This window comes from Mytilus galloprovincialis, chromosome 14 (genome assembly GCF_965363235.1).
Source record: "Mytilus galloprovincialis chromosome 14, xbMytGall1.hap1.1, whole genome shotgun sequence".
Lineage (NCBI taxonomy): Eukaryota > Metazoa > Mollusca > Bivalvia > Mytilida > Mytilidae > Mytilus > Mytilus galloprovincialis.
This window is the reverse complement of record NC_134851.1, coordinates 53,965,124-53,977,307: the sequence shown is the minus strand read 5'-3', so window position 1 is coordinate 53,977,307 and position 12,184 is coordinate 53,965,124. Positions and strand designations below refer to the sequence as shown.

Genomic DNA, 12,184 nt, shown 5'->3' with positions numbered 1-12,184 from the left:
AAGGTAGACCAATTTAAAACAGGACCAACAAATTAAGAATCTAAATACACAGTTAGATTTGGCATATCAAAGAACCCCAATAATTTAATTTTCTATAAAATCAAACAAAGTTTAATTTTGGACCCTTTTGGCCCCTAATTCCTAAACTCTTTGGACAAAAACTCCCAAAATGAATCCCAACCTCCCTTTTGTGGTCACAAACCTTGTGTTCAATTTTCATAGATTTCTATTAATTTGTACTAAAGTAATGCCAAAACCGAATGTCTTCGGACGACGACTACATGATACCAATATATGATCGCAAAAAACTTTTTGCAGTCGTATACAAACTGCAATGCTTCCTTAAAATAACCAATCTAGTGGCAGCAACCCAACAATGGGTTGTTACATTTGTGTGAAAATTTAAATGTTGATAGAACTTCACCTATAATGAACAATTTACTCCGTGTCAGATTTGCTCTAAATATAATAAATTCGTAGTGATGCATAAACGCAACTGTCGTTTTCTAAATTCTTTATTAGATTTTATCATTTGCACAAAAAGAGTCTTGTCTGTAACGGACAAAACCCCACGTGAGTAAAAAAAACAAATGAAACAAAGTTTTGAGGGACATGTTGGACAAAACCCCTTGTGTCCGTCTGTTCGTACGGACTTTTTACTTCTTTTTTCCATTAAACTAAATGTGTTACATATAGTAATCAGAGCATATTTATATTTATATCATTAACATATTCATCTCATTAACATGTTCACACTATGATTTTTAAGCTAAGAAGCCTAACTAGCAGACGGAGTTCGAATTTTGGCATTGACCACATACCATTCTAGAGTGCTGCTCATTTTATTTTTGGAAATTTGCAATGCTAGAGGCATTCGTGTCCTCTGAAATATACTTCTGTTATTTTATTAGTGTACAATAATACATTTCGTACATGCATAATATAATGATTCTTATACTTAAAATGCATATGTCACATTTATGGAATAACAGTACTGTAGTTGAAGAGTTACCACCGTCAATTGTAGATTTGACGGTCGCAAATACAGTTTTACTGGCGACGCGTAGCGGAGACAGTAAAACGGAGATTTGCGACCGTCAAATCAAAATTGACGGTGGCAACTCTTCAACTACAGTACTGTTATTCCGATTCTAATGCATTTCAAAAAGAAATAATACGATAAAACTTGGAAAAATGTCTTAATTTGACAAATAAAAAAAAATCCGCCAAACTTTATGAATGATTTTGGCGCAAAGACGTCATGGGTAAACGTGACGTCAGACAAATGAAAACTTACAAACTGGTTATTACTCTACCTGTACGCTTCAAATTCAGATCAAATAACTTTAAAACGGCGAATTCGAGGTAGGTGTTGTTTTATTTTGGATTATATAGTAGTAATCGGAACATTTGTTGATTCAATCATTTCAAAATTGTTGTCCTTCCTTAGTTACGCCTGGTCAACTGTGGATTTGACGGCAACTTTTAGCCAATAAAAAAAAATTGTTACATACAAATTGCATTAGAATTATAGTTCACAATAGCTACATGTAGTTTATTTGTATGTTTTACGGTAAGATGTTGTATAATAGAGATGTAATACTCACTAAACTTCAACATCAACAAAATGTTTCAGCTAACCACTTATAGCACATCAACTGTTTACTATCCTGAGAGACCCTGTTGTTAATAAGGTGTGTGAATTTCCTCCGATAGCATATTGGGATAATAAATTGATAATCATCATCGGTCATCCATCCATGTGTCGGTCCGTTTGAATCAAGCATTAAAAATTAAAAATGAGGTAATTATTTAGTAGATTTCATTGATATGTCACCTCTAAATATCCTTTGTCTTTGATCGATATCTTATAAACCTCATGTTATTACTGATGCATGTGGTAAAAGTCTTTATTACGACACTGAACACCTCCAATATTAAATTTTTATAAACTTTTTTTGGGGAGTGAGTTCATATAGTTCAACACCGACTTAATATTGTCCTGGTATGCAAATCGTATTACTACGAATGTCTTGTAAAAGAATTAGGAATAAATGAGCACTCAGGTAATCCCAAATACAAAGAAATATCATTTGACAAGGATGAGCTTTTGGCGAATTATAAGTCCTTCATGGCTTTATGAACATTATATTGAACAACAAATTGGAAGACGTACATTTTTGTACCTTATTTGTATTGGATACCTAAGCCTCACAAAATTGGAAAAATTGAAAAATCGCTTAAAGAAATAATCCACAACGCCTTTCAACATAAAAATGGTAGCGTACGCTTTAATTTTATTACTTTGGGATACCATAAGGCATATTTTGTCCATAGTGAACAAAAGGGTAAAACAACGTGCTACACAGAATAATAAGTGATCAGTATGCTGGAGTTTCTTATCGAAAACATATGTGTCAATTTGTGGGTGAGCTTTTTCAACAGAATGTCGGTTTTCCTATAGGAACGAACTGTGCCCCTCTCCTTGCCGACCTTTTCTTCTTTTCATATGAAGTGGAGCTCCTTAAGACACTTGTCAAAAGCAAGAAGTTCAAAGGAGCCAGGTTATTTCATTTCACTTTCAGATATATTGATGATTTTCTTTCTATTAACAATCCGAATATTTCTGATTGGGTTTCATTAATATATCCTCCAGAACTATAAATTACAGAAACAACGTTAACAGACACGACTTCCTCCGCCGCATTTAATACTTATACCGCGAGTATAATGTATTTGGCAAAACTTTTAGGAATTTTGGTCCTCAATGCTCTTCAACTTCGTAATTTATTTGGACTTTTTAACTTTTTTGGATTCGAGTGTCACTGATGAGTCTTTTGTAGACGAAACGCGCGTCTGGCGTATATACTAAATTTAGTCCTGCTATCTATGATGAGTATATATACACAGTCATCTCAGTACTATAATCTTTGACAAACGAGACGAATTTAATTTTGAAATTATCAATTTACCCCCACCTTAGTAGCAATAGACCAACTTCACCTGCATATAGAATATTTGTTTCCCAACTTATTCGGTATTCAAAAGTTTGCAGCTCATATCAGACTTTGTAAAACGTCACCAGTGTGTAAGCAGACAGTTGATGAACCAGGGGTATGTTAAGAACGTAAAGTCCTTTTTCTAAAAAGGTTAATCGGAAAGTACCAAGACCTTGTTGATAGATATTTCGTATAAACTTCACAATTAATACACGGTGGTTTTGTAGATTCGACGTATTGACGTTTTTTTATCGTCTAAGTAACGTGTTATAGTGTTTTTTTATTTGTCTTTATTATTATTGCTTTTAATGTTTGGTCTGTTTTCGGTGATATCCATATGATGTGGTTGTATACTTATGCATCCCGTCATTGCATTGTTTGTATTATCTTTTATGTTTGCTTATGTGCTGTGTCCGTGTGACTTTTTGTGTGTCTTTGATACATATGACGTGGCTCTGTACTTAAACATCCCGCCATAGTGTTATACTTCCATTATGATTTTTGTATTCTCGTCAATCATATTTGCTTATGCTTTGTCACCGATGAATCTTTTGTAAACGAAACATGCGTCTGGTGTAAATACAAAACTGAATCCTGGTATCTATGATGAGTTTATCTATATGCTCTTTTGTGTTTCTTTGATACATAATAACGTAGCTCTTTGTTAGAAGAATTACAAAACAAGCATATAGACAACGCGGCAAGAAGTATACAAGATAATCATTATATTTACATTCTGCAGAGAATATACATAAAAGAACTATAAACTATAGTCTTTTCATACTTTGAACGACAAAATAATTTTATATCTATACCTGTGTGATGGTTACATTCTGACGTCAACGCGTGATTATACTTCAGAGTTAATGTTAATCTAACAATTCGGTCCCAGAACTTAAACTCTTTGAATCCTTTATGGCTGGATTTAACATATATAAATAAAATACAAAAATAAGAAAGCAATTAATGAGGTGATTATATGATATATGCCTTTTTGTGCTTCTTTGTTAAATATGTGTATGTTTATTTTGTGATTAAGGTTATAACACATTGTTGCTGTACCCCTACTTTTGACAGTTCTTCCCATTATGTCTGTATTTTTGTTCACGCATCGTTGTCAATAAATGAAATAAGATGCGACAGTCGACCAAGTGAGAGGTTTATCGCTTTCAAAGGTTTTATCCACTATTTGCTACATAAGAAAATTCCTGTACCAAGTCATGAATATGACAGTTGTTATCCATTCTTTTGATGTGTTTGAGCTTTATATTTTGCACTTTGATGAGGGACTTTCCGTTTTGAATTTTCCTCAGAATTTCTGGTTTATCTCAGAGATTGTAATAAAATCATTTCAAATAAGACCCATGGAAATGAAGTTTAAGTAAGATGAACCATTCCAGACGGACATTTACAAATCACAAAATGTGTATACACCTAATATAACTGATCTACTGTTGATAGTATTTGAGAAACTAACATATTTGCGAAAACTTATTCACTGATTAGTGAAATGAGATATCAGATAGTGAAACCTATGTTACAGATTTGAAGACTTTGTAAAGATCTCATGGACCGAATACAGTTACAAGTATTCTGTTATTATAATCAGTGAGAAGTTCAAATGTTACGAACAAATTTACAGGTTTTTTTCAGTCACTGAACCATGAAAAACAGATTAGTGACATAGAATATATAACAAACAAAAACTTCGTAACAAAAGGCTTGAATTATCTTGATATTCTGCCTTCTAAAGTCATCAAAAGCTTCATTCAAGTAGTTTACGCTGTATCCAGGTTAATAGAATCAATTAGTCTCGCATCCGGTCATTTTAGTGGCAGACGAGACAACACCATAGCCACATTTCCGAATTTATGATTTTTTCGAAATACTAATACAATGTATTTGCTTATCCCAGGCAGAGATGACCTTAGCCGTATTTGGCACAACTTTTTTGGTGGGGATTTTGGATCATCTGCGTTCCTCAACTTTGTACTTGTTTGGTTTTTTTACTATTTTGATCTGAGCGTCACTGATGAGTCTTATGTAGACGAATGCGCGTCTGTCGTATTAGATTATAAGCCTGGTACATTTGATAATTATTACAAATTTTGTTTCGACGGAGTTTCTTATAATAGTACTTATCTTTGTCATTTATTAGAGCAATGATTGAATTTACAAGGAGTCTGAGGTTCAATTTCTTACTGATATAGCGGTCATTTTGTAATGAATATCAAGACATAAAAAATTGCACTTCTTGTTTGAGAATGAAACCGTCTTCAACGAACTTGTTCATATTTTCCATAATAAAATACCCTATATTTATATTTGCAATACTTTTAATTTGTAAAAAGTAAAGTTCCAGCAAAACTACTGTGACCATAAATGTCACTGAGCAGTAAACCCCGTATTTGAATTCCTATGGCTTTTATGAATACATGATCATTGACATTCAAGTCCAGAATTGCTGTTTTTGTTGCCACTGGTCTTAGAATTCTCTGGGATGACCCGTCGGTGTGAAGTCCTACTTTTCTTATTCCGTTTACAAACAAGCCTGACACAAAACTTGATCCTGCATCGCCTCGAATAGTCCAAGTAAATAAATAAGTACCCGTTACAGGAGCAATGAATAAGCCTATATCCTTCTGGTATGCGTCTCCTCTATTAGTCATTACTGTGTCAAAAATTATAGTGACATCAGCGTGTCCAACATAGTCTCTGTTACCACTTATCATTGCATCGAATGCAATATGGAGGGATGGGTTGGTGTTTGGTATAAGAAGTCCTTTGAAAGAGGAAATGTATATCATATATTTATATTGAAAAAGGAGCTAGCTAGATAATAATGCCATATATGGAAGGTTTTTTATGTCTGTGATTAATTAATTGTTTTGTTGATGGATTAGAAAGGTTAATACACATAAATATATATATAGAGAGAAAGAGAGTCAGGGCGTATATATATTGCTTAATGTGTTTCTCTTGTTCTTGTATTTCCTTATTTGTTTTAAGTTGATTGTTAATCAGATTTCGCCCTTGCTTCCAATTCGTATTTTACATCTTGTTGATATTAGATGACTGTTAAGATTACGAAAAAAAACCTCTACATTTGGTATCTAAATAATGGTATACAGTATCTTAAACATTCAATTAAACAATAAGGTTCTTATGTACAAATTGATAACTCTTGAAATGATATCTCCATATTCTATCGTTCAGCTTCGTGTCGATATTTTTCTTATGTGACGTTCTTAAGAAAGCTCATCAAGACCGATGATTGATTAATAGGTTTAGAAAGGATACTTTAAAATGTTTACAGAAAGATCCATCCTAATCTCTGTGTGTAATTGATAAAATAGACATGATATATCAAACTTAAGTATTCTTACGTTTATGATTGGCTGAGCACGGACACTCCTGTACTTTCTGTTCTAGTTCTTCAATTCTAGTCTTTAATCGCACTACTTCCGCATACATGTTAGACATTATTTCAACTTTTCGTTTCAAAGCCAAAATTTCTCCTCTGTCGTTATCATCCATGTTTTTAGATAAACACTTGCTGCTGAAAAGCAACAAAGTAAAGGCGCAAACACTGTGCATCTTCATTATTTAATGAACCTTGAGGTAAATAGTTAGAAGGCTTCGTGTTTCCGTCCTTATCTCAAATGTTCACAGGTAAACTATCTACACGAATATAGGATAAGTTAACAACGTGTTTTAAGTACACTACAAACGGTATTATGTTAAGTATTCACCACTTTTTCTAAACACTGTTAGTTGAAAGAAACAATAATTAGAATAATTCCAAACTTAAAGGTTGCACTTCGTAAATACAGCTGAAAATTTCTCAAACCACGCCTCTTGTGGAGAGATATATAATATCCCTAGATAACTTGATTTGTTGGTTCCAGATATGATCTCTATATTTCATCTCCTGTAGACATAACTTGGGACTGCTACCAGTTTAAAACATATTATTGCGGTGAAAAAATAATTCTGAAGTAGGCAAAAAGTATTGTTTATTTTTCTATTGATAACGTGACTGTGTGTTACGTTTTGTATAAATGTGTTTTTCAACAAACAATCGGCTTTCTCGTGGGGACAAATTGTGCACTACTTATTGACATGTTTCTGAAACAAAAAGTATAATAAAGCTTTTCCCCTTACTTTATAAATAGTGTCATATTATAAGAACATACTATCGAAAAATGTGCTTTGCAATCTGTAATTTAATAATTATATGTAGTGCATAAGAAAATATATGTTCATGTTATGATAGTTCAGGTTAAACTAGTATTATCCTTTCACTTCTCTTTCAAATTTAAAGATGATATTTTCTTACTGAATAACTCAGGTTTTGTGACCATGATGAAAGGATCTTTTTTTGTTTCTTCTTGTATCTTTATTAAATATATCTTGTTAGATACTGCTTTGCTATTATAGTGGTAATGATTTATACACAATGTTGACTGATGTACCCCTATTTTTACCTGTTTTGTCTGTTTGTTTACAATATAATGGAATTTTATGCTGCTGGCATACAAGTAAGAGGTTTAGCTAGCTATAAAACCAGGTTTGATTAACCGTTTTCTACATACGAAAATACCTGTACAAAGCCAGGAATATGGCCGTTATTATCCTTTTGATTGATGTGTTTGAGTTTATGAATTTGCCATTTGATTAGGGACTTTCCTGTCTATCCCAAATTCATGTATTTGGTTATGATGTTATATTTGTTATTCTCGTGGGATTTTGTCTGTTGCTTGGTCCGTTTCTGTGTGTGTTACATTGTAGTTTTGTGTCGTTGTTCTCCTCTTATATTTAATGCGTTTCCCTCAGTTTTAGTTTGTTACCCCGATTTTGTTTTTTGTCCATGGATTTATGAGTTTGAACATCGGTATACTACTGTTGCCTTTATTTTTCCTTTCTGAATTTTTCTCAGAGTTCAGTATTTTTGTGAATCTCCTTTTTGCTACTTGGTAGATACCACTGTCAGTGCCACGTGTACTTGCCTTCCATGGTATTTGTTGACGCCAACCCTTGTTACAACTTATTCGACTATGTATTTGTCATATTCGATAATTTGTTAAAATAAAATTGTTGCTGTGTATGCCTTACCCAGACATTTGTGCTAATCTGAATGTCCATATTCAGCAAAGGACAAGGATCACTTATGGTACAAATTTACCTAAAATATCAACTTTATCATAAAACACCAAAAAGGTCACAATTTGGTTCATGAATGAGTCTATTTGAAAAGTCTCAATGCTAAATTAATCAGTTCTTTTCATAAAAATTCATAACATACTCCAAAGAAGGTCCATTTTGGACATTTTGTCAAAATATGATGATTTTGTGCAATTTTCATACCTAAAAGCTTTACGAAAACCTTGGCCCCACCTACGATTCAAAATGTTTTGTAACCAAAAGGTTTCAATTTTGATATAAAATTCATCATTATGAAAATTATTTGGATCTTGGATGGAGGCCAAGGTTAATTATGCCAAAACCAATTAAAATTATGGAAAAAAATTACCACAATTGACATTAAATACAAATAATGCTTATTTCAGGGGTCGTACAAATGTAGCTCCCTTAATTTAGAAGGAAGGTGCCAACAAAATATATTTTTGTCTAAAGAGTATTATCACACGTATTTTCATGTGAAATTTGTAACTTTTAGGCCCGATTTTAACTTCGTGAACCTTCTCATTTTATTGTGCACAATAATTCTAATAATAGCATTTTGATGTGTAACATTTTTTGCCAAGCTGCATATAACTTGATATGTATGTCTTTTGATTTTTCATCTACTACAGAATAAAGGGATTGTCCATTAATAACGCTTGGACTTGTACTTCAATTTTTCATATTACTTTTACTAAGTTCTTCTATTTTATGAATTACTTTGTTGCATATGTACCAAATATCTTGATATGTTGATGGTGGCAGATTGTTACTTCAGCGAAGATGAATGTAACCTGCTTCTACGAATAATGGTTTACTCATTGTGAGTTTCACTCATTGTGAGTTTCACATTTAGCAGGTGGTGTCCTGCTTGTTTTGTGATATCATTCGTTTCGTTCAATGAGAAAAATTAGAACGATATGTTCAATATGTGCATTCCGTCTGTTCCCTATACTACAACATAATCTCCTTATTTCTTTTTTTCCTGTCATAGTGGAGAAATCCAAGACACACTAGGGATATTCTGGCATGCTCTCACGTTGGTGTATTCAAGATAAATACAACGTGTTTGTCACCTGATATATATTTCCTGTAAGGTAAAAAGTTGAAATACAATTAGTTTGATATTGAAACTGTGAAATAGATAGTCATAAGTACTTGCATTTAGAAAACATTTATTCACTACTTATAAGAGACATTTTAAGAACCAGGAATTTTGACAGTGTTTCCTGATTTCGGTTGTTTTCCCTTGTTCGGAGAGAAAAGTTAGTAAGCCTATTCGGCCAGGTGCGCTTTTCTCATCCCTTTGCGTCCGTCGTCTGTTAGCTTTTACAAAAATCATCTCCTCTCAAACTACTGGGCCAAATTCAACCAAACTTGGCCACAATCATCATTAGGGTATCTAGTCTGAAAAATGTGTTCGATGACCCGGCCCGCCTACCAAGATGGTCGCCATGGCTAAAAAATTGAAGATAGGGGTAAAATGTTGATTTTTGCTTATATCTCAAAAACCAAAGCATTTAGAGCAAATTTGACAGGAGTTATATCGTTCATCAGAAATTTTGCCCTGGAATTTTCAGACGTTGTTGGGTTTCTGCCCCTGAATTGGTAATTTAAGGAAGTTTTTGCAGTTTTTGGTTGTTATCTTGAATATTATTATAGATAGAAATAAACTTTAAACAGAAATATTGTTCAGCAAAGTCATATCTACAAATTAGTTAAAATGACCAAAATGGTCAATTGAGCCCTTAAGGAGTAATTGCCTTTTACAGTCAATTTTTAACAAATTTTCGTAAATTTTTGTAGTCTTACAAAAATCTTCTCCTCTAAAACTACTGAGACAAATATAACAAAACTTAGTCACAATCATCATTAGGGTATTTATTTTTTAAAATGTGTCCAATGATCCCGCCTGCCAACCAAAACGTGGGCAAAATGAAGCTTTTGGCTTATATTTCTTAAATTAAGCTTTTTTTAAAAGCAAATTGGACAATGAGTAAAAATGTCATCAGGTTAAGACCTATCTGAAATTTTTAGATGAATCATACTACCTATTGTTGGGCTGCTGCCCCTGAATTAGTAATTTTAAGGATATTTTGCAGTTTTTGCTTATTAGTCCGGCGGCTTCATGAACAATTGTGCACAACGTGTTACAAGCATGAAACTTGGCACAAACCTTCCTCTAGTATTACTCTTTAATTTCAGATAGGGAGGCATTTGAAAAAAATGTCTCACTTCCGGTAAAATTCAAAATGGCGGACAGTATACTTAAATCAGCCCAATATCGAAGGCGGGTATGTGAAAAGGTGTTTAAATCATGCTACTATAATTATATTTGGCCCGAACAATGCTTATGTGCTACTTTTGGATACAATTAGAGATTGTAAGTCTTTTGAAGCCCTACTTCCGGTAAAAATTAATATGGCGGACATTGTTATAATGTAAGCATATTTATTTGGGAGGATAATTGAAGTGTATTTGAATGTACTGCTACTATCATCATATTGTACAGGAACCTTTCTTTGGTGCCTCTCTTGGATACAATATATAGGCCACATGTCTATAAAATCACAACATCCGGTGAAATCCAATATGGCGGACATAGAATTTTTTTTTTTTTTTTTTTTTTTTTTTTTTTTTTTTTTTTTAAATGTTAAAACATTTTTTTGTGCTAGTCATTCAACTTTTGACTTTAAGTTATCCTCAATCCCAAATATTCACTATATCTAAAAGAGGGACGAAATTTATCAATAATATGGCGGCAACACATTGATTTCTATTCACAATCACCACCACAAGCACACAAAGCAGTGCACGGGAGACCTGATTTGCCACATTTACAACGACCACCGCAGCCTTTTTTACATCCGCAATGCACAAGCTCCTGACAAGATGACGATGCCTCAGAAAGTGCAGTCCAAAAGGGTTCCCATTGATCATCTTTGTCCCTTTTCCATCCATAAGCGCCTGGACTAGGTAGTAATGGAACCAATTCCAAGCTCGATCCCCATACACAGCCGCCTTGGAATATTGCACGTTTAACATGTTGGAAAAGACTAGACCGAGTCGGTGGAATAGCCTCAATTAGTCTTCCCTTTTGCGCAAACAGTTGTTTTCTTGCTTCATTAACCCCATTTGATGTGTTCGTTCGATCGTACATTAAAACCACGTATCGTTCTATCAATGCCATTATTAGATCCATATCAGGTGATGTAGGTTGATCAATCATTATTCGGAATGCTAAAGTAACATCTTCAAATGCCATCCATGTCTCCCACGCAGTCTTTTTTCCTTTTCCAGCAAACGAAGAGACGGTATCACAACCGGTAAAGGCATGAAACACAGGAAGTGTGTGTGATATCTCAATGCCTAGTGCATTTGAAAGTTCATGAATGGATATATATCTGAAGCTTTTTCCACTCCCAAACGCTAGCCATAGTTCGTCTGCCCCAATTTCACGAAATAGTGACACAGCAATGACAGCAACATCCGTATCAACTGTTCGAATTATGACTCGTTTAAGTCCATGGTTCACTGCATCCGACACATGCACCATGATTCTAGTGTCAGCCTCTTCATGTGAACATGGTGCTAAATTTAAAACATCATCACGTGGTGGATAACATAACACATCCTGATCATTTGTTGCTACAACTATCTTTTCTGCAAAATGTTGTTGAGCAAGATGCTGAGAAAGAAAACTAAAAAGTTCCTTTTTATTGTCATCATCTCTCAAAAAACTTTGCCAATTTTGAGGAATTTTATTTTGACCCTGGACTCGTCTGTGTATTCCCTTCCTTCGTTTGCTTCTGGTGGCAGCCTTCAAGCTATTGTCGATGTACACATCCCAGACTACATCCACTCTTGCTACAGTTTCCAGTTGTTTTCTAATATAAGGACAGAATATCAAATCAGCATAATCGTCAAAGGTACGAGATGAGAGGTTGATGGTTTAAGCATATTCACAATTGCGGCACCGTCAATAACTAAAGCATCCACCT

At 33.8% G+C, this 12,184-nt stretch overlaps 1 long non-coding RNA gene across 1 annotated transcript; it reads right to left on the bottom strand.

Moving 5' to 3' along the window:
• Positions 1–5,317: 5,317 nt before the first annotated feature.
• LOC143059531 (uncharacterized) lies at positions 5,318–6,648 on the bottom strand. Its single transcript, XR_012973503.1, has 2 exons — positions 6,386–6,648; positions 5,318–5,781 (listed from the first exon to the last, which is right to left on the bottom strand). It is a non-coding gene; the product is annotated as an uncharacterized LOC143059531 (long non-coding RNA).
• Positions 6,649–12,184: the final 5,536 nt, after the last annotated feature.